The sequence below is a fragment of the Oncorhynchus clarkii genome, chromosome 32, assembly GCF_045791955.1.
Source record: "Oncorhynchus clarkii lewisi isolate Uvic-CL-2024 chromosome 32, UVic_Ocla_1.0, whole genome shotgun sequence".
In the NCBI taxonomy this organism is placed as follows: domain Eukaryota; kingdom Metazoa; phylum Chordata; class Actinopteri; order Salmoniformes; family Salmonidae; genus Oncorhynchus; species Oncorhynchus clarkii.
Window position 1 is genome coordinate 31,115,632 of NC_092178.1, and position 23,488 is coordinate 31,139,119.

Here is a 23,488-nt window from a genome sequence, read left to right on the forward strand (position 1 = left end):
CAGCGTGCTTCAACACGATATGATGGGGGAGAGGATTTCTTTTTTTTCCTATTACCCCCTTTTTCTCCCCAATTTCAATCTTGTCTCATTGCTGTGACTCCCCGACGGACTAGGGAGGCAAAGGTCGAGTCATGCGTCCTCTGAAACATGACCCGCCAAACCGCACTTCTTTATTAACACCCACTAGCTAAACCCGGAAGCCAGCCACACCAATGTGTCAGAGGAAACACTGTTCAACTGACAACTGAAGTCAGCCTGCAGGCGCCCGGCAAGCCACAAGGAGTCGCTAGAGCGCGATGAGCCAAGTAAAGCCCCCCCCGGCCAAACCCTCCCCTAATGCTGGGCCAATTGTGCATTGCCCTATGGGACTCCGAATCACGGCCGTGATACAACCCGGGTCTGTAGTGACGCTCCTAGCACTGCGATGCAGTGCCTTAGACCACTGCACCACTCGGGAGGCCTTGGGGAGAGGATTTCATCCTTAACATGGTACATGGTACAAATAGCCCCTGAGGACTATATATCCCTATATTATTGTGATGGCCACCCCTATATAAATTCCACAAACAATACTGATAGATCTCAATCCTGTGTAATGTTGTCAAGCCAATCATTTTTCTTTGTCTGTATCCTAGCACAAATATGTACAACTACCTTCAGGTCTGAGGTCAAAATCTGAAGGACAAAGTGACAGAAAACCTAGAAATTACATTACGTACATTTAGAGACACAGTGATGTCATTTCTAGTTATTTTGTTAGCCGATTTTGTAGCTGGATACAAATGTCCAATCTGCAGTGACAAGATCAAAGTAAGTTTATTTTATGCATGCATGCTCTTAATGTATTACATTGCAATATATGCAATTTACTTCAATGAGTACGGTATGTTATACATGTCCATTGTTTTCAGTGAGGCATGAGGCAGTCCCTATCCCCAGGATAGATGACACTTCGAGGAAAGCCACAACAGCACGGGCTATAGATTTGGCATCTCTTCCCTCCAACTCAACAAGACCCAGAAATGGTGATACAATTGTCTGCTTGGTGTCACTAAAGTTATCACACCCCCTAGGTACTTAGAAACACTTACATCGGTGGACTCATCGAGCAGGAGGCTGAAACGCTTGTCACCCACATCTGCGACCAACTTTTTCAGAAAGTATGGTGATAGAACACCATTAATCATTTCTGTGCACTTCGACCTCTGCATTTTGAAGTGGGTTGCAGCAGTGGAGTCTGAGAAAGCAGCTCTACATGCTTCTCCAATGTGATCACATGCCAGCATGGAACAGAACAGTGTTCAGCGATAGCTAATGCCATGGTGGCCTCAGCCTTTTTTGCAGTCAATTTTATTAACTATAAATGGCAGCTTGTTTTGGGTGGAACTGTTATAAGGCTTTGCCTTTTGAGTAGGTTTTAGAGTTGTCATGTGTTTTTTTTACATCACTAAGTTTGGCGTAGAAATCAGCCTTACAATACAGGCAGTATGCCCATGTATCATCTCCAATAAACGGCTTCTACCAGCCTTTGAATTCAGGGTTTGATTCCCACTCCTTTCTGTATTTTTGAGTGTACAGTTTAGACTGGGACATGATGAGCTAGCCAGCTAGCTGTGTAGCTTATGTAACAGAGGCACACACACAGTGGACAAGGTGAGTAAGTGACTAAGGCTGTGTGAGTCAAATGCAGTGATTTATTTTAGACAAAGAACATTTTACATTTACATCCCTCCCTGAATGTAAGCCAGGGCAGGATCAGCCAGCGGCGGCTTCCCATATGCGCGATTCATTTGCAGTCTGGGCGCAGAGGGGTAAACTCTGACTGCAGCTGGGAGGGATTGCTGCGCGAGGACTGGGCCGCCTGTGAGTGTTTTGGGACGGGGGTGGGGACCACGGTAGCATCCGCTGCTCGTTGAGAAGAGTAAGAACTATACATGCTTCCACGTCAGTCTCCAATAACATCAGGAAAAGTCGCTAGTCGATTTTCAAAAAAAAAATGTGTCGCTAGAGGGATCTGAATACTCACTAAATATAGCGACAAAGTCATTAAGTTGGCAACACTGCCTGTGTGATGCTCTAGCAGCGTAGCTCGTCAGAGCTGCTTCGCCCATGGCGTGTACTTTAATTGATTTTCTGCAGGCGATGCAGAGCCTGCATCGCGGAACCGCGGTTCTTTAACAAGCCAGTTTTTGGTGAGCTACGAGTCGAGGAATTTACATTTTCCAGGCATAGCTGAAGCTTCACTTAACGTTAGCTTGAGCTGTTTAACCTGATTTATTCGACTTCAATCACTCTTGCACGCACGTGACCGTCGCACTCTCTCCGAGGCAGGTGGCTCATGAAACAAGGACGCACAGACAGCGGCGTAGCCTATTACTGATGTTAAGTTGTTTTGTTTATTTAAATCTAAAGAACTTCAATTTCTATTCTTGTACAAAATATATAAATTCAAGCACTTTCAACAACCCATGTCTATTTCCAAAAACTTTCAAGGCCTTGATTTATTTTCTCTCAAATTCCCAAACTTTCAAGGATTTCAAGGACCCGTGGGAACCCTGCCCTCCATAGTCCTCAATACAATACACTGTAATAGACTACATGGGACACATATCGACTTGCATAGCGTCCTTTTCTACCTGTCTGAAATAGGACTTGGTTCAACTATTAGTTGAAAAACTACACATTTGGTTAGTAGAGAGCCTACTGAGTATATCCCACCCCACTGTATCGGAGACAGGTAGATAAGTTCTCTCTACAAGCTATTAAGTATCCCATGTACCGTTTATTTATTTTATTGGGGCTATGGTGGGGGCGGAGTGAAAAGCCAGCAGCAGGCAATGTCAAAACTAACCATTTTTCTGAGTATTTCCCACCCCAATTTATGAGACCAGTAGTAAAGTGCTTTACAAGTATCCCATATAACGTACCATGTATTGCACTGCAGTGAATGGAATAAGGAGTCACCAGCAGCACTCTGTATTAAACCCATTTAATACAGAGACCAATAAAAATGTTGCAGTATCTATTGAGTAATTCCAATAACATGTGTTTTATCAAAAGTGTATTTCTTTAAATATAGAATACACGACATACCAGTGTTTGTGTTCACTTTTTAAAGAAATGATATGAATTCAACAAATGATCAACTTATTTTTTCCAAAGGTGGTAGCAATGTTTTGGATAAAACGTTCTACTGCACTGCACTCGATATTCCCCAAGTTTAACATGTCTTTTCAGGGGACTCTTATTTTGGAATAAAGAAAACCGCGCTTGTGCTGCCAGCATAATATCCTGCTGCTAGGAGAACGGTAATCTTGATTATTATTTTTTCCTATTTCTGTTTTCTTCGTGTGGCTTTCCAGCAGACTAGACGCATTGTTGCATATTGCTGCCTTTCAGTTTGATAAGTGCATTGCACATTTGTAAAATATTACATACAAGGAATTGTACCACCATCTAACAGCCCTTATATATACACACACACACAATACCACTATCCCCAACACACCCCAGCACCCCTTCCCACTACTTTGGCCCCAACAGATCCTACACCCTTCTCTCAAAACCACCTTTAGCTCTTCTGCACTAAAATCTCTGATACCCAATAACTTCTCTACTGCTGCTGCTACCACCAATTCAATCTTTTGGTATTTCCTTTCCATCTGTGTGGTACAATTAATGACCATGGCAATAAACTCCAAGAAGCCAACCTTACTAAAGCACAAACTGTTCCGGTCTCTCTGTACCAGTGATGGCTGTACCCATAGCCTCCTGCACACTTCCCACACCTCAGAATCTCCCTTCTAGCATGACTTCATCAGGCAAACGTTCTACATCAAAACTCCCTCTGTCTCGCGATCGCCACCGGGTCTGCGTAGCACCAAACGGCATGCATCAGACAACAGGGATTCCCAAAGGCTTACTTACAAGCTTCACTCCGTTGATCTACGTGCAAGCGTGCACGCGGGTGGAGTGGTATTTTGGAGTAGAACCTTTTTGGTAAAACAAAATAACCATTACTACACAGTATAAAAGAGAAACTCAACAAATAATATACAAGGTTGGTTCATCGTAGAGGAAGTTTCTTGTAATAACTACTCTTGCATGAAGTACATAAAAAAAAATGATGACAGTAAAACAGAGGGAGAAAAGCTGGGTTATTTTGAGGTTGATTCTTTCACATCTGAAAATACATCGTTAGTCATAGTAGCCTCACCACATTATGAGCCATTAGGTTGCAATTTGTTTAAACTCCACATCATTGACCAGTACAGTACATTTTAAAACACCTTCACTTGACTCAAATTGAGCTATTACATAAGAGTGGAAAAAGTCAGGCCATGTAATCTGATAAAGATAATTGTGATCAAACGGAAGGCAATGGTGTGAAGGTGTGTGCACAGTCATGCAGGATTTAATGACACACTAGAATACCAGAACACAATATTGCTGAAGAAAAACAGCAGAAGTTAATAACACAAGTTATTTACAAATAGTACATCCCAAAAACCATATACAGTGGGGAGAATAAGTATTTGATATACTGCTGTATTTGATAGACCTGGTCAAGAGCTACAGGAAACGTATGATCTCTGTAATTGCAAAAGGTTTCTGTACCAAATATTAAGTTCTGCATTTCTGATGTATCAAATACTTATGTCATGCAATAAAATGCTAATTAATTACTTAAAAATCATACAATGTGATTTTCTGGATTTTTAGATTCCGTCTCTCACAGTTGAAGTGTACCTATGATAAAAATTACAGACCTCTACATGCTTTGTAAGTAGGAAAAACTGCAAAATCGGCAGTGTATCAAATACTTGCTCTCCCCGCTGCATTTAACCTTTCCCTATTGACACATTTTTGGCCTGATATCCATTATCTTGGAAAAACAACACAAAAGTATTACTCCTATCAAAAGTCAAAATAGAAAAAGAGCAGCATTTTGTTTAAATACACTAAAATGTGCAATAAGGCACAGATCCAACAGCACTCCTCATCTGTGATGGATAGGATACAGCTGCACAAGTCTTACAGCTTTACTCAAGAGTCCGAAGACTGATACTCAACTGGGGCCATTCCCTCAAGGTTGTGCCAATCATGAAAGCAATTTCTGTCTGGAATGACACAGAGTGGTACGCCACACTCATTGCACTTCCAGGGAGTGTCTTTGGAGTGTCCCGATTTCTTGCAGAGTTCGCAGCGCTTTCGTCCTGCAGAACTTCTCTTGCTTTTGTCTGCCACAGGCTTGATCGGGACAGGTGTATGTCCAGTGTTCGTCGGCTTGGACTGAGTCTCAATGGACACCTCGCAGAGCTGGGCCACGAGCGCTTGTGTGAATTCTTTGTGGGTCATGGGCTGCATCTTGTTCACTTTACACAGATCCTTGTGAATGATGTAGCTGTTAGTAGTCGCTATGTCCACAAAATGGTAGAACAATGTTCGGTACCACTTCATTGTTTTGCGGTGGGCTGAGAAGTAAGTAATCAGTTGGTCAGATAAGTCAACACCTCCCATGTTTTTATTGTATTCTAGAATTGGGGTGGGTACTGGAATTGACTCGTGAGACCATTTGCCATCCTTATTCTTGCGTTTCCTTTTTATTGTCTCCCCTCCATACGCTTGATGAATGGTGGTACCCATTGACACTTCCCGGGCATCCTTCCACTTCACAAAGAGCAGGGAGCCCTCCCTTATCCACCGTAAAGATCCTCTTGGGGATTTCTTGGTCAGCGCATTTTCTTCTGATCTTGGGAAGCCCAATCTGCCTTCCCTCATGGTACCACATGCTCCCATTTTCATATCAAATAAGTCCTTGAATAATTTTGGGCTGGAGAAGTAGTTGTCAAGATACACGTGGTAACCTGAGCCAAGAACAGAGGGCCTTACGAGGGACATCACTGAATCGTGACAAATTCCAAAGCCAATGGGAAACGTGTTTTTGCCGATATACACAGCATAGTCCACTGTATAGCCATTGCTGGAGTCAGCTAACACAAAAATCTTAAAGCCAAATTTAGTGGGCTTTGACTTGATATATTCAATCAAACCATTTCTTGCTTTTGATGCCACCATCCGTTCATCTACCGCCAGGTTTCTATGTGGGTGGAAACAGGACATGCAGGCATGACGAATGTCATTCATTAATGGTTTGAGCCGAAATAGCCTATCATATTCAGGAGTGCCCTTTTTACTGTCATTGACAGCATCCTCATCAGGATCACTCATGTGAATGTTCCATGATATGATTCTGTATCTATCCCTGTTCATCACAGTAGCTGGAAACGGAATCGAGAAGATGGAGTTTGTTATCCAGTAATCACTGATAGCTCTTGTCTTAACCAGAGCAGTAAAGAAGACCAATCCAATGAATTTGTAAAACTCCTTCACAGTTATATCTATCCACTTAAACTTTTTGCCCCTACCAATGTTTCTAGCCGCCTGTCTATTTGTATTGTCGCAGAGGGTTCTGACTGTGACTTTTGTAAAAAACATTTGAAATAAGTCTAACGGTGAGTACATGGCTGAGGGATCTACTTGAGGTCCAGGAGGTCTGCTTGGACAAAATCTCAAAGGTTGAGGACCCTCATCAGTGTGTTCCTCTGTTTTCCATGGCTGATCTGACTCGGTTGTTCTGTGTGGTAAGCGAGAGTTTTTTCTTGGGGTTGAGAGACGTGGTACTTTGGACTTTAATGAGGGTGAGGCCGGCACTCTTTTACGTGGAGAATAGGTCTTTGTTGACAAATTCACTGACGGGCTACGCTGTTGGTCTGGATGCAAGGTGCTCAGCAGTGGGGCTTCATCTTCATCCGTTTTAACACTATGAAAATAAACATTAGTAATTATCAATTCAGCAAACATGTTTTGCACAACACTTCCAATTGAGCGACAGCTATGCCATTGGTATTGGACTTCAATTCACTTTAAAACTTGAAGGTTAAAAAGACAAGAACTAGCTACACAGTGCTTATAGAAAGTCTACACCCACTAACTTTTTTCAAATTTTGTTGTAAGTGCCTCAGAGATTCATGCATTTAAATAGGGATTTCTCCCACTTATCTACACACCATACTCCACACTTTTGGCAGCAGTTACAGCTGTGAGTCTGTTGGGAAAGGTCTCTACCAACTTTGCACACCTAGATTTGGCAATGTATTATTTTTTACAAAACTGTTCAAGCTCTGTCAAGTTCCTTGGGAGCGTTGATGGACAGCACATTTTTGATTTGATTTAGGTCGGGGCTCTGACTGGGGCACTCATGGACATTTACCTTTTTATTCCTGAGCCACTCCACTAACTTTGGCTGTGTGCTTCGGGTCGTTGTCATGCTGAAAGGTAAACTTCAGCTTTCTTGCTGAGGGCAGCAGGTTTTCCTCAAGGACTTCTCTTGCTCCATTCATTATCCTGGTGAGTAACATCCCCACAACACGATGCTGCCACCAGCATGCTTCACAGTAGGGATGGTGCTGTAAGGCTTTGCATTTTTTTTTGCACAAGTTCAATTTTAGTTTAGTCAGACAACAAAACTTTTTGCCAAATGGCTACAGAAACGCCAGTGTTTTTTTGCATAATTCAAATGGTATTCAAGGCTTTCTTGAGTAATGGCTTCCTTCTTGTCACCCTACATGCCAGATTTGTGGGGTGCTTGGGATAATGTTGTCACATGATACATGTAAGATGGCGCCGACAGATATGGTAGCTCTGCTTCTAGCTCCTAAGCAACTTTGCAGTATTTAGTTGTGTTATTTTTTACAATATTAGCCCAAATTTTGGGGTGTTATCCAAAAGTTATTTCCGGCTGTATGTAATATCAGAGCGGTGGTAACTCACCAGCATTACGACCAAGAATACGACTTTTCCGAATTGGATGCTTGGTTCGTACCCCCCATGGCATTTGAACTTATTTCAGAGGCTGCTCCAAAACACAGCCGGTGGAGAAGAGGAATTCGGAGTGGACTTTTGGTCGACTCAAGAGGCGCGCACACTAGGGCTGGAAGATATACAGTTGAAGTCGGAAGTTTACATACACTTAGGTTGGAGTCATTAAAACTTGTTTTTCAACCACTCCACAATTTTTTTGTTAACAAACTAGTTTTGGCAAGTTGGTTAGGACATCTACTTTATGCATGACAAGACATTTTTTCCAGCAATTGTTAAGACAGATTATTTCACTGTATCACAATTCCAGTGGGTCAGAAGTTTACATACACTAAGTTAACAGTGCCTTTAAACAACTTGGAAATTTCCAGAAAATGGTGTCATGGCTTTAGAAGGTTCTTATAGGCTAATTAACATAATTTGAGTCAATTGGATGTGTACCTGTGGATGTATTTCAAGGCCTACCTTCAAACGCCGTGCCTCTTTGCTTGACATCATGGGAAAATCAAAAGAAATCAGCCAAGACCTCAGAAAAAAAAAATTGTAGACCTCCACCAGTCTGGTTCATACTTGGGAGCAATTTCCAAACACCTGAAGGTACCACGTTCATCTGTACAAACAATAGTACGCAAATATAAACACCATGGGACCATGCAGCCGTCATACAGCTCAGGAAGGAGATGCGTTCTGTCTCCTAGAGATGAACGTACTTTGGTGCGAAAAGTGCAAATCAATCCCAAAACAACGGCAAAGGACCTTGTGAAGATGCTGGAGGAAACAGGTACAAAAGTATCTATATCCACAATAAAACAAGTCCTATATCGACATAACCTGAAAGTCCTCTCAGCAAGGTAGAAGCCACTGCTCAAACCGCCATAAGAAAGCCAGACTACGGTTTGCAACTGCACATGGGGACAAAGATCATAGTTCTACATTTCTCCAAAAAGTGTTTGGCCATAATGACCATGAGGAAAAAGGGAAGGCTTGCAAGCCGAAGAACACCATCCCAACCGTGAAGCACAGGGGTGGCAGCATCATGTTGTAGGGGTGCTTTGCTGCAGGAGGGACTGGTGCACTTCACAAAATAGATGGCATATTGAAGCAACATCACAAGTTAAATCTTGGTCTCAAATGGGTCTTCCAAATGGACAATGACCCCAAGCATACTTCTAAAGTTGTGGCAAAATGGCTTAAGGACAACAAAGTCAAGGTATTGGAGTGGCCATCACAAAGCCCTGACATCGATCCTATTAAACATTTGTGGGCAGAACTGAAAAAGTGTGTGCGAGCAAGGAATCCTACAAACCTGACTCAGTTACACCAGCTCTGTCAGGAGGAATGGGCCAAAATTCACCCAACTTATTGTGGGAAGCTTGTGGAAGGCTACCCGAAATGTTTGACCCAAGCTAAACAATTTAAATGCAATGCATCTAAACTTCTGACCCACTGGGAATGTGATGAAAGAAATAAAAGCTGCAATAAATCACTACTATTATTCTGACATTTCACATTCTTAAAATAAAGTGGTGATCCTAACTGACCTAAGAATTTTTACTAGGATTAAATGTCAGAAATTGTGAAAAACTTAGTTCAAATGTACTTGGCTAAGGTGTATGTAAACTTCTGACTTCAACTGTATATCGTGTGACGATAGATGTTTTTCTATCGTTTATTTTGTTGTGTCGCAAATCACACTTATTTTGTCAACGTGTCGTGTGGAAGGAAATTTGCAACACAAACAAACATGGAGGAGAGTGAACGTGACACAGAGCACGGAGACCGTACCTAAAAGAGGGGATACTTCGGTCACATGGACATGGTTTGGATATGAAAAGTCTGACACGGACCAGAAAACAGTCCTCTGCAAAATATGCCGCAGGCCGGTCCAGACAACAGGCTCAAAACACCACTAACCTATTTTACCACCTATGAAAGAATCATGTGAAACAGTACGGAGAGAGTCTACGGATGAGACTCCAAAAAGTACAGTCAAGTGCTCAAAACAAACCTCTGACTCAGACGTTGCAAGAGGCTTTTGCCCACGGCACACCATATGGCAAAGAATCACGAAGATAGGAGATAACAGCTGGTGTTACAACTTACATCTGCAAAGACATGGCGGCGGTTACGTGAGTTTGTGCTAACACTCGACCCAAGGTACCAAATGTAATAAGAAATAGGCCTTTACACATGGTAATTTTATATAAACTATTTATTCATAGAATTTACAGAAAATGTGTATATCGTGATACGTGCCGTTATCGGGACATGAAATGACCTATATTGGGATATGAGATTTTGGCCATATCGCCCAGCCCTAGCGCACACCATCCACCACTTCCGAGTATATTACTCGCTAATGTTCACTCTCTGGATAATAAAGCAGACGAGCTCAGGGTGAGGATCTCCTTCCAGAGAGACATCAGGGATTGTAACATAGCCATGTTTCCTTGAAACAGAGTTTCATCGGGACATACTGTCTCCATCCATTCAGCCAGCTGGATTCTCTGTACATTGCGCAGACAGGAATAAAGAACTCACCGGAAAGAAGAAAGGTAGGGGGTGTATGTTTCACGATTAACTACTATGGTGTGTTTGTGACAACATACAGTCCTTTTGTTCATCCGACCTAGAATACCTCACAATCAAATGCCGACCATATTACCTCCCAAGATAATTATCTTTGGTTATAGTCACAGCCGTGTATATTCCCCCTCAAGCTGATACCACAACAGCCCTCAAAGAACTCCACTGGACTTTATACAAACTGAAAACCACATATCCGAGGCATATCACATATCCCGATTTATTGTAGCTGGAGAATTTAAAAAAGCAAATTTGAGGAAAACACTCCCCAAGTTCAACCAACACATTGACAGTAGTATTCGCTCTGTAAAAACACTGCTACTCAACTTTTCGAAATGCCTACAAGGCCCTCCCCCGCCCTCCATTTGGCAAATCTGATCACAACTACATTTTACTCCTCCCTTCCTATAGGCAGAAACTCAGAGGAAGTACCCCTGCTAAGGTATTTTCAACGCTGGTCTGACCAATCGGAATCTATGCTTCAAGATTGTTTTGATCACGTGGACTGGGATATGTTCCGGGTAGCCTCCGAGAATAACATTGACAGATACACAGATACACTTTCTGATGAACTCAGTCACCGTATAGGTGATTGGGTACAATGTGACTATTAGAACCTACCCAAACCAGAAACCATGGATAGATGGCAGCATTCGCGTAAAACTGAAAGGGCGAACCACCGCATTTAACCATGTCAAGGTGACTGGGAATACGGCCGAATACAAACAGTGTAGTTATTCCCTCCGTAAAGGCAATCAAACAGGCAAAACATTAGTACAGAGACAAAGTGGCGTCGCAATTCATTGGCTCAGACACGAGACATATGTGGCAGGGTCTACAGACAATCACGGACTACAAAGGGGAAACCAGCCATGTTGCGGACACTGACGTCTTGCTTCCGGACAAGCTAAACACCTTCGCCCGCTTGGAGGATAACGCCGTGCAACTGCCCGCTAACAAGGACTGTGGGCTCTCCTTCTCGGTGGTCGACGTGAGTAAGACATTTAAGCGTATTAACCCTCGCAAGGTTGCCGGCCCAGACGGCATCCCTAGCCTCGTCTTCAGAGCATGCGCAGACCAGCTGGCTGGAGTGTTTACTAGTGATGCACGACATATCGGTGAACATATAGGAATCGGACGATATTAGCTAAAAATGCCAACAAAAGATAAGATAATCCTTATTGTGGCTAGCTTCACATAGATGGGTCCCGCCACCATTTATCAAATAAGAACTGTCTTATAAATTAGGGTTAATTTTAGAGGATGACACCTAGCTATACAGTTAGCTAGCTAACTATAGCTACTGAAACAGATGTAATTTTGCTATGTTTTTTGGGAAGAACATTGTTTGCATCCATGAGCTAGCTAGCTTTTATTTAAATGATCAGCACGGTGCGCGAGACAACATTACCAGCATCAAAGCATACGTATCGATTAATTGTTGTGACAAATGAAACACGAGTGATTGTGTAATAACTACGTAAAAAAATATTGAACACGTTCAATTATTATGTGACTTGCAGTCATATTCAGGTCTTGATTGGTCAACAAGCTTATTTGACATGACAAAGTGTTATTTGACGTGTATCTTTTTTGACATGCAAAGACCCAAACGGCGTTCCATAGAAATCCTGGTTGAGAATGAAATGACTGAACAACGAAACAGCACAGCAAATACGTGAAAGAAATAGGTTTTGATGATGTTTTACTGGTAATGGGGACATATGTAAATGCCAACAAAATAACTTTTTGGTCAGTGTGGTGTGTGTAACCTTTATTTAACTAGGCAAGTCAGTTAAGAACAAATTCATATTTACAATGACGGCCTACACCGGACGCTGACGGGCCAATTGAGCGCCGTCCTATGGGACTCCCAATCACTGCCGGATGTGATACAGCCTGGATTCTAACCAGAGACTGTAGTGATGCCTCTTGCACTAAGATGCAGTGCCTTAGACCACTGCGTCAATGTATGCGTTTTAACTATTTAACTGTACTAGAATGTATAAAAAGGCTGCTAAAATTTTAAATATAGGTTATCGGTACCGTTGTTTTTGGGGCAAGGAAAATATTGGATATCGGTATCGGACAGAAATCACTAATGTTTACGGACATATTCAATCTCTCCCTATCCCAGTCTGCTGTCCCCACTTGCTTCAAGATGTCCACCATTGTTCCTGTACCCAAGAAAGCAAAGGTAACTGAACTAAATGACTATTGCCCCATAGCACTCACTTTTGTCATCATGAAGTGCTTTGAGAGGCTAGTTAAGGATCATATCACCTCTACCATACACCCTAGACCCATTTCAATTTGCTTACCGCCCCAATAGAGCCACAGACGATGCAATCGCCATCGCACTGGACAAGAGGAATACCTATGTAAGAATGCTGTTCATTGACTATAGCTCAGCATTCAACACCAAAGTATCCTCCAAGCTCATTATTATGCTCCAGGCCCTGGGTCTGAACCCCACCCTGCGCAGATGGGCCACCCCCAGGTGGTGAAGGTAGGAAACAACGCCTCCACTTCGCTGATCCTCAACACAGGGGCCCCACAAGGGTGTGTGATCAGCCCCCTCCTGTACTCCCTGTTCACCCATGACTGCGTGGCCACGCACGCCTCCAACTCAATCAAGTTTGCAGACGACACAAAAGTAGTAGGCCTGATTACCAACAATGACGAGACAGCCTACAGGGAGGAGGTGAGGGCCCTGGCAGAGTGGGGCAAGGAAAATAACCTCTGAACGTCAACAAAACAAAAGGAGCTGATCGGGGACTTCAGGAAACAGCAGAGGGAGCACGCTCCTATCCACATCGACGGGACCGCAGTGGAGAAGGTGGAAAGCTTCAAGTTCCTCTGCGTACACGTCACTGACAATCTGAAATGGTCCGCCCACACAGACAGTGTGGTGAAGAAGATGCAACAGCACCTCTACAAATCACAAGGTTGAAGAAATTTGGCTAGGCCCCTAAAACTTTTACAGATGCACAATTGATAGCATCCTGTCAGGCTGAATCACTGCCTGGTACGGCAACTGCACCACCCGCAACGGATGGTACAGTTTGCCCAACGCATCACCAGGGGCAAACTACCTGTCCTCCAGGACACCTACAGCACCAGATGTCACAGGAAGGCCAAAAAGATCATCAAGGACATCAACCACCCGAGCCACAGCCTGTTCACCCCACTATCATCTAGAAGGTGAGGTTAGTACAGATGCATCAAAGCTGGGACCGAGAGACTGAAAAACAGCTTCTATCTCAAGACAATCAGACTGTTAAACAGCCTTCACTTGCCAGCTTCTACCCGGTTATGTAACCCTGCACCTTAGAGGCTGCTGCCCTATATACATAGAGTTGGAATCACTGGCCACTTTAATAATGGAACACTAGTCACTTTAATATGTTTACGTACTGCTTTACTCATCTCATATGTATATACTGTATTCTATTCTACTGTATTTTAGTCAATGCCACTGGCATTGCTCAATATAATATTTATATATTTCATAATTCCATTATTTTACTTTTAGATGTGTGTATTGTTAGATACTACTGCACTATTGGAGCTAAGAACACAAGCATTTCGCTACACCCGCAATAACATCTGCTAAATACATGTATGTGACCAACAAAATTTGATTTGACATGCACATTGTGACCAATCTTGGCCATAAAAGCCTGAAGCTCTTATAAAGTTGCCGTTGGACTCTTGGTAGTCTATCTGATCAGTTTCCTACTTGCTCTGTCATCCAGTTTGGAGGCATGGACTGATCTACGCAGGGTCTTGGTGGTGCCATACACCTTCCATTTATTAATAGTCATTTTGACCGTGCTCCAAGTGATATTCAAGGAACCTGTGCCTTTCCACCACTTTGTCCTGGAGTTATATTAAAAGCTCCTTGGTGCTCATGGTTGACTGTTTGTTTTGCAATTCACCTACCCAGCAGAAGGAACATACAGGAACTGCTGAAATAATGTGAATCACTACAATTTAACACAGTTGTAGGCCAATTAACTTGGTGTGCGATTTATTATTATTATTTTTTAACTATTTTAATGTATTTTAATTCCAGGCTATTAGGCAACAAACGGTGAAATGTTGAATGGGGGTGTAGACTTTCTATAGGCATATTGTCTCTAAGACATCTAAGGCTGAATTTGGCCTCAGATTTGTTAGGCTTCATTTACACAGGCAGGCCAATTCAGATTTTTGGTTGTAAGTGCTGAGAATAGACATTTTACTCCTACTCTTATGGGTAAAAATAAAAACTATGCATGAAGTCTCTTTAGTCATAAGAGTCACACCTAGTCTACAGATACTTAGGACACCTCATGACCTGTCCTAACAAGTTAAGAGTTACCAGCAGGTGTCTTGATAATAGAAAAATACAGCGGGTCAAATATCGATGACTGCAGCTAAAGGACTATAGCGGAAACACTGATGGATTATGAAAGTTGGTAAATACCTTGATGTTCTTGTTGACTGTGAACCTTTGCATGGTACCCATGGTTCTTCTGGAGAATCAGAACACTTTACCCCGCTCTCAGATTGGCTCTCTTTCCTTGGTGTGACTCTGGGTGGTGTGTCACCTGCTGATTCATTTGAGTCCTCTTCCCAATCAAGACTATGAAGATAAATATGAACATGTGTACAATAATGCAATTCACTGAGTCAACACTATTACTTAGGACTAGACAACAGAACACAATTAATTTACCATCTCCTACTGCGGTCGTCTACATGGTTCAACATTCACACATCAACATTTCATGTCAATTCAATGTGGCCGACACCCACCGTCTAAGATCAATCTGTTAGGTTTACAAACTGAGGAATATGCCTGTCAAATAGTTTTAAAAAATATAAAAAATAAAATAATTCTGAGAAATGAGAATTCAGTTTCAAAGTATGTCATTTTGATTTCAGATCTTTTTAATGGAGTGGCTGCCGATCCAACTTTTCCGGACCTTTCCTCCGACTGCTAAAGCTCCCGAAGCCTCTGCGCATGTGCAGGATCCTTTACTCCACTAGGCAAAATATGTGCTTTGATTTAAACTAAATACAGGTAGACAATGCTACAGTTTATTAACATCATCTGGTTGATATGCAGATGCTGCATGTTTCACCAGAAAAATTGGAATAATCGTCATTCACGAATCGCAATTGAATGAGAGAAATTAGAGAGATTCTCTATGGAAAGTGCAGAGAATATGTGCAAAGTAGAGAATCCTGCACATGCGCAAAAGCCCCAGCCGCCGGGAAGCGGGGTCCAGAAAAGTCAGATCCGCAGTCTGTCTTCTTTTAAATGTGGCTCCTGAGTGGCGTAGCGGTTTAAGGCACTGCATCTCAGCATTAGAGGCGTCACTACAGACCCTGGTTAAATTCCAGACTCCAGCGATGTTTTTACTTTTCCTGTTGAAAAGCGATATTCCAGGTATAAATACACTAAAGTACACACACTAAAGTACAAAACGTATATTTGAGCAAAATATACACTACCGTTCAAAAGTTTGGGGTCACTTAGAAATATCCTTGTTTTTTAAAGAAAAGCACATTTTTTGTCCATTGAAATAACATCAAATTGATCAGAAATACAGTGTAGACATTGTTAATGTTGTAAATGACTATTGTAGATGGAAACGGCAGACTTTTAATGAAATATCTACATAGGCGTACAGAGGTCCATTATCAGCAACCCTCACTCCTGTGTTCCAATGGCATCACAGAGTCACCTCTTCACTGTTGACGTTGAGACTGGTGTTTCGCGGGTACTATTAATTACAAAATTATTATAGTACTGTGCAGTATCGAAGAGCCCTCACTGCTGCTCGTTCATCCTATTTTTCCAACTTAATTGAGGAAAATAAGAACAATCCCAATTGTATTTTTGATACTATCGCAAAGCTAACTAAAAAGCAGCATTCCCCAAGACAGGATGGCTTTCACTTCAGCAGTGATAAATTCATCAACTTCTTTGAAGAAAAGATCATGATCATTAGAAAGCTAATTACGGACTCCTCTTTAAATCTGTGTATTTCTCCAAAGCTCAGTAGTCCTGAGTCTGCACAACTCTGCCAGGACCTAGGATCAAGGGAGACACTCAAGTGTTTTAGTACTACATCTCTTGACACAATGATGAAAATAATCATGGCCTCTAAACCTTCAAGCTGCATACTGGACCCTATTCCAACTAAACTACTGAAAGAGCTGCTTCCTGTGCTTGGCCCTCCTATGTTGAACATAACCCCCAGATGTATACCAAACTCACTAAAAGTGGCAGTAATAAAGCCTCTCTTGAAAAAGCCAAACCTTGACCTAGAAAATATTTTTTTAAACTATCGGCCTATTTCAAATCTCCCATTCCTCTCAAAAAAAATGGAAAAGCTGTTGCGCAACAACTCACTGCCTTCGTGAAGACAAACAATGTATAGGAAACACTTCAGTCTGGTTTTAGACCCCATCATAGCACTGAGGCTGCACTTGAAGGTGTTAAATTACCTTTTAATGGCGTCAGACCGAGGCTCTGCATCTGTCCTTGTGCTCCTAGACCTTTTGATACCATCAATCACCACATTCTTTTGGAGAGATTGGAAACCCACATTGGTCTACACGGACAAGTTCTGGCCTGGTTTAGATCTTATCTGTAAGATATCGGTTTGTCTCTGTAGATGGTTTATCCTCTGACAAATCAAATGTAAATTCCGATGTTCCTCAAGGCTCTGTTTTAGGACCCCTATTGTTTTCCCTATAAATTTTACCTCTTGGTGATGTCATTCAGAAACATAATGTTAACTTTCACAGCTATGCGGACGACACACAGCTGTACATTTTGATGAAACATGGTGAAGCCCCAAAATTGCCCTCCCTGGAAACCTGTGTTTCAGACATAAGGACGTGGATGGTGGCAAATGTTCTACTTTTAAACTCAGACAAAACATAGATGCAAGTTCTAGGTCCCAAGAAACAAAGAGATCTTCTGTTGAATCTGACAATTAATCTTGATGGTTGTACAGTCGTCTCAAATAAAACTGAACGACCTTTGCGTTACTCTGGACCCTAAACTCTCTTTTGACGAACATATCAAGACTGTTTCAAGGACAGCTTTTTTTCCATCTACGTAACAATGCAAAAATCTGAAACTTTCTGTCCAGAAATGATGCAGAAAAATGTATCCATGCTTTTGTCACTAATAGGTTAGACTACGGCAAAGCTCTACTTTCCGGCTACCCGGATAAAGCTCTAAATAAACCTCAGTTAGTGCTAAGCACGGCTGCTAGAATCTTAACTAGAACCAAAAAATGTTATCATATTACTCCAGTGCTAGTCTCTCCACACTGGTTTCCTGTTAAGGCAAGGGCTGATTTCAAGGTTCTACTGCTAACCTACAAAGCATTACATGGGCTTACTCCTACCCATCTTTCCGATTCTTGTCCTGCCGTACATACCTACACGTACGCTACGGTCACAAGACGCAGGCCTCCTTACTGTCCCTAGAATTTCTAAGCAAACAGCTGGAGGCAGGGCTTTCTCCTATAGAGCTCAATTTTTATGGAATGGTCTACCTATCCATGTGAAAGATGCAGACTCGGTCTCGACCTTTCAAGTCCTTATTGAAGACTCATATATTCAGTAGGTCCTATGAATGATATCCCTCTAGTGGTGTGGGGGCTGTGCTTTGGCAAAGTGGGTGGGGTTATACCAAAGTGGGTGGGGTTTGGCCCTGTCCGTGGGTATGATCGGACGGGGCCACAGTGTCTCCCGACCCCTCCTGTGTCGGGGGGCTAGGGTCAGTCTGTTTTTTTCTGGAGAATTTCTCCTGTCTTATCAGGTGTCCTGTGTGAATTTAAGTACACTCTCTCTAATTGTTTGTTTGTTTCTTTCTCTGAGGACCTGAGCCCTCGGACCATGCCTCAGGACTACCTGGCCTGATGACTCCTTGCTGTCCCCAGTCCACCTGGTTGTGCTGCTGCTCCAGTTTCAACTGTTCTGCCTGCGGCTATGGAACCCTAGCCTGTTCACCGGACGTGCTACCTGTCCCAGACCTGCTGTTTTCAACTCTCTAGAGACAGCAGGAGCGGTAGAGATAATCTGAATGATCAGCTATGAAAAGCCAACTGACATTTACTCCTGAGGTGCTGACCTATTGCACCCTCTACAACCACTGTGATTATTATTATTTGACCCTGCTGGTCACCTATGACCATTTTAACATCTTGGCCATGTTCTGTTATAATCTCCACCCGGCACAGCCAGAAGAGGACTGGCCACCCCTCATAGCCTGGTTCCTCTCTAGGTTTCTTCCTAGGTTCCAGCCTTTCTAGGGAGTTTTTCCTGGCCACCATGCTTCTACACCTGCATTGCTTGCTGTTTGGGGTTTTAGGATGGGTTTCTGTACAGCACTTTGTGACATCAGCTGATGTAAGAAGAGCTTTATAAATACATTTGATTTATTGATTGAATGGGAAGGCGTTTGCAAAATTCCTGCATAATTGCAGACCATCCTTTAGTGACAATGCAAAAAAAACATTGCCTGACAAATTGGCTAACATTACCAAGCTATACATACACACAACGACTCAAACATAAATGGTTGACTGTTGGAATTCTTTCTCCAGGTCTTCCAAGGGAAGCACATCTCCCTTGGATGTACAGTACCAGCAAAATATTGGACACACCTACTCAAGATGGTTTGTCGTTTCCAATGTGAATAAATTCATCCTAGTGGGCAGAACAGGCAAGGAGGTGGGCAGAGTCAAGCACGAGCTAGCGAGATCCTATTGGCGCGTTCTAACAAACGTTTGCATATTTCTGTTAGGGAACGCCTACTTTGAAGTGTGCAATAACTCAATTTGCCATTGCGCGACACTAAACAACGGCAACGGGTCAAATCTACAAAATTTAGTCCACACTGTTCGTAACAGATTATAGTTTTGGGAACAGAAAGTTGTATTGGCATCAAATGTTTAATCGATTAGAAAATGTGCAGAATTTCAGCGGCCTTATTGATTTCCCCACTGGCTTCCAGTGGAAATTGCCAAGCGGATGCTTTCACATGTATAGATCGGGTAAAATCTCTTATTATTCTATCTGTGGTAAAATGGTTCTGACGGATTCGGTGAGATTTCGGCACCCCGGTGTGGTGACTGGGTACAGTATGCGCTCTGGGAGTGATTATTCCTACTTACGCGTCCTCGTGTGGATCCACTCCCTCCTGATAGTCGAAGCTGAAGTCTTCGTCTGCAAAGTAACTATCATCAGACCAATTGCTTCCCTCCTCGCTGCTATCGAAGTCCTCCATCTCGGTGTCGCTTTCCATAATATAATCAATCAATTTCGGCTATATTGTTGTGGCCAGAGCTACGGTCCAAAACGTAGTCACAAATTCTCTGCAACTACACTATCACGTTAACGTGCAGCTTCTTCTTCGCGTGAGTTTTCGGCAGACGACACGGCTTCTTCTATGATATAATGGTAGTCCGCAAACAAGGCGCATGCCGACACCTACTGTGCTGGAGTGTGTGGTCAATCACGGTTTACAAAATTTCTAAATCCTCCTACCTAACTCAGAAGTATAACATAAAAAACAGCCCTACTAACTTCTAATAGACCCTCCCCCAAATCCCTTCCAACCTCAATGACCCTACACTTCAATCTTTCCCTCTCTTCAACACACTTACAACAATATAGCACATGCTCCACTGTTTCAATCCACCATAAACTCCAGACAAAACACATTAACATGCTTGCCAACCAGATGTAATAACGAGTTTAATGTACAATGTCCTAATCGAGCAAACACCACCTCTTCCTTCCTAATCGGACCTTTGAATTTTGGTTCACCGACCTTTCTTTGGAGGACATATAAATACCTGTCTTTGGGCTCAGAGTCCCATCTCTTCTGCCACACATCTATCAAAATGGCTCTGATCTTACATTTGGCCTCACTTCAACCCAGTGGAACATTCATGTAAATTATATCTTGTTTCAAAGCTATTTTGTCCAAATGGTATACAACTTCATTCCCTTCCACACCCGAATGTGCTGGGACCCAGCACAATCTCACTACTACACCCAGTCTCTCAATTCTCCATAATAACATGAATACCTCCAATAGTAGATCAATCCTATTAGATTTACCAGATGATAAACTATTCAAATATGACAGAGAATCTGAGCATACTATAATTCCAACATGTTGTACATCCTCCACCCACTGGAGGGCAACTACTATCACCAACAGTTCAACTGAGTATACTGAAAGTTAATCTGTTACTCTTCTACATATATTAACATCAAATCAAGGAATGTAAATAACTGCTCTTATGCGCCCACTATCTGGAAAAGCAGTAAAAAAACATAACTTCTACCAATGTAATTGTCAACCTGTTTCCCTATATCACTGACTTCTGACCTATCTTTATTTTGGTCTACCGAGGTTAGATCAACAACAGGATCTGAGAGTAACCATGGAGGAATGTCCCCTATCCCCACAGAAGGGCCATCTTCCAACTCCCTCAAACCACTTCTCATCAGCAAGCTTTCCAACTGTCCAACCAAAACCACTGCTTTGCCTACTAGTATATTCCCAACAGTCATCTAGAACAGTAGCAGTGGGATGCACAACCTCACAGCCTTTCAACCTAACCCAATAAGCTAATGACAATGTTTTAATGCCGTACAGTACCAGTCAAAAGTTTGGACACACCAACTCATTCCAGGGTTTTTCTTTATTTTTACTATTTTCTACATTGTAGATTAATAGTGAAGACATCAAAACTATGAAATAACACATATGCAATCATGTAGTAACCAAAAAAGTGTTAAATAAATCAAAATATATTTTAGATTTGAGTTTTTTCAAAGTAGCCATCCTTTGCTTTGATGACAGCTTTGCACACTTTTGGCATCCTACAATGTAGAAAATAGTAAAAGTAAAGAAAAACCCTTGAATGAGTAGGTGTGTCAAAACATGACTGGTACTGTATATCCAAAGGCATCTCAGCTACCTCCACTAGTAAGGCACATACAGATGTTGATTTAAATGCACCAATACATATCCTTAAAGCTGTATACTGGATGCTGTCCAGCCTCTGAAGCCAAGTCTTCGCTGTTGTTCCATAAACCATACACTCATAATCAATTGTCATCCTGATCAGAGCTCTATAAATTTCCATCAACGATTGTCTGTCAGCACCCCATACATATCCAGAGACTGAGCGTATAACATCCACCACCTTCTTACTTTGTTTCAACATTTATGACATGATGTTTCCGTGTATATTGCTCATTGAACCATAGACCCAAATATTTGTACTCAGAAACCCTCCCTATAGACTGTCCATACAGAAGCAACTGTATATTATCAGCGACTTTCTTCTTTGAGAAGAACATACAAGAAGACTTCGCCACTGACAATTTAAAACCCCAGTCAATTAACCATCTTTCAACATCCACTATAGCTTGTTGAATATATTTAATCACATGACATTCCTTCCCCTCTTCCAAATAGCTCCATAGGGAAGCCCCAATTCCCCTACCTACATTCGAAAACACATCATTAATCATAATGTCGAACAAAATAGGACTGATAGCACTGCCTTGAGGAATAACATTGTTAACTCCATAGGCATCAGATAAAATGGGTTCTATTTTAACTCGAAAAGAGTGATTTAAATATGAAGGCCAAAACCCAGTTACAGTATATAATCTCCCTCCAATACCAAGTCTTTCCATCTTAATCAGTAGACCTTCTCTCGACATAGTGTCATAAGCCTTTTCAATGGCAAAAAAAAGACAGTAACCATTCATTCTTTCATGAACAGTTTTTTTCAACTTCATTGCTCACCTTTACTAATGCATCCAAAGTATATCTACCTTTAGGGAATCCACTTTGACATAATAAATCTCCATGTTCCAGGAAATATGACAATCATCTTTTCCATCAGTTTACACAAGTTACAGGTCAGTGGTATTGGTCTATAACTATCAGCACATGAAGGGTCCAGGCTTCACTACCAGGCTTCACTAAAGGTAATATTACTGCACATTTCCAACCCGAAGGTATAACCCTCTCACTCCAAATCTTATTAAATAATCCCAGGAGAACATGTATGACCTCATCAAACCCAAATAACTTCACAGATCTTCATCGTAAACGGTTTAAACACTGTTTCCCATGCTTGTTCAATGAACCATAAACAATTAATGAACATGCACCTGTGGAACGGTCTATAAGACACTAACAGCTTACAGACAGATGTTAGTCAATTAATGTCACAGTTATGAAAACTTAGGACACTAAAGAGGCCTTTCTACTGACTCTGGGAAAACACCAAAAGAAAGATGCCCAGGGTCCCTGCTCATCTGCGTGAACGTGCCTTAGTCATGCTGCAAGGAGGCATGAGGACTGTCGATGTGGCCAGGGCAATAAATTGCAATGTCCGTACTGTGAGACGCCTAAGACAGCCCTACAGGGAGACAGGAAGGACAGCTGATCGTCCTCGCTGTGGCAGACCATGTGTAACAACTCCCGCACAGGATCGGTACATCCGAACATCACACCTGCGGGACAGGTACAGGATGGCAACAACAACTGCCCGAGTTACACCAGGAAACACACACAGTCCTAATGAGAGCATGTTTAGTCTTGACTCTGTTTTTGACAGTGTAACACTGAGGTCATGCTCAGCCTTGAAACTGTTTCTGTACTTGTTTTTTAAGTATGTCAGAGTTGAGAACCCTGACTCGCATAGGTATGTGGTGCCAAACTGGACCAGAACATATGTATTTTCCACCGTCGAAGCACTGTTTCCTGAAGCATTCTGCCCTGTTCTGAAAGAACGTGGATGTTTGTGGATGTTTGGTCAGGACGTGTCGTTTAATTCATTTGTTCGTTATGAGAGACTCATTACGAAGCACTTCCACACACAAAACACATTGTTGGCACTCCTCGTTATAAGTTTGTATGAAAGAGAGAAACTCATCGCTGTATATCCGTTTCATGACAATTGAGCTC

At 42.2% G+C, this 23,488-nt stretch overlaps 1 long non-coding RNA gene across 1 annotated transcript; it reads right to left on the bottom strand.

The window, feature by feature from the left end:
• Window positions 1–2,972: 2,972 nt before the first annotated feature.
• LOC139392415 (uncharacterized) lies at window positions 2,973–19,899 on the bottom strand. The gene is made up of 3 exons (XR_011629668.1): window positions 19,659–19,899; window positions 14,939–15,097; window positions 2,973–6,823 (listed from the first exon to the last, which is right to left on the bottom strand). It is a non-coding gene; the product is annotated as an uncharacterized lncRNA (long non-coding RNA).
• Window positions 19,900–23,488: the final 3,589 nt, after the last annotated feature.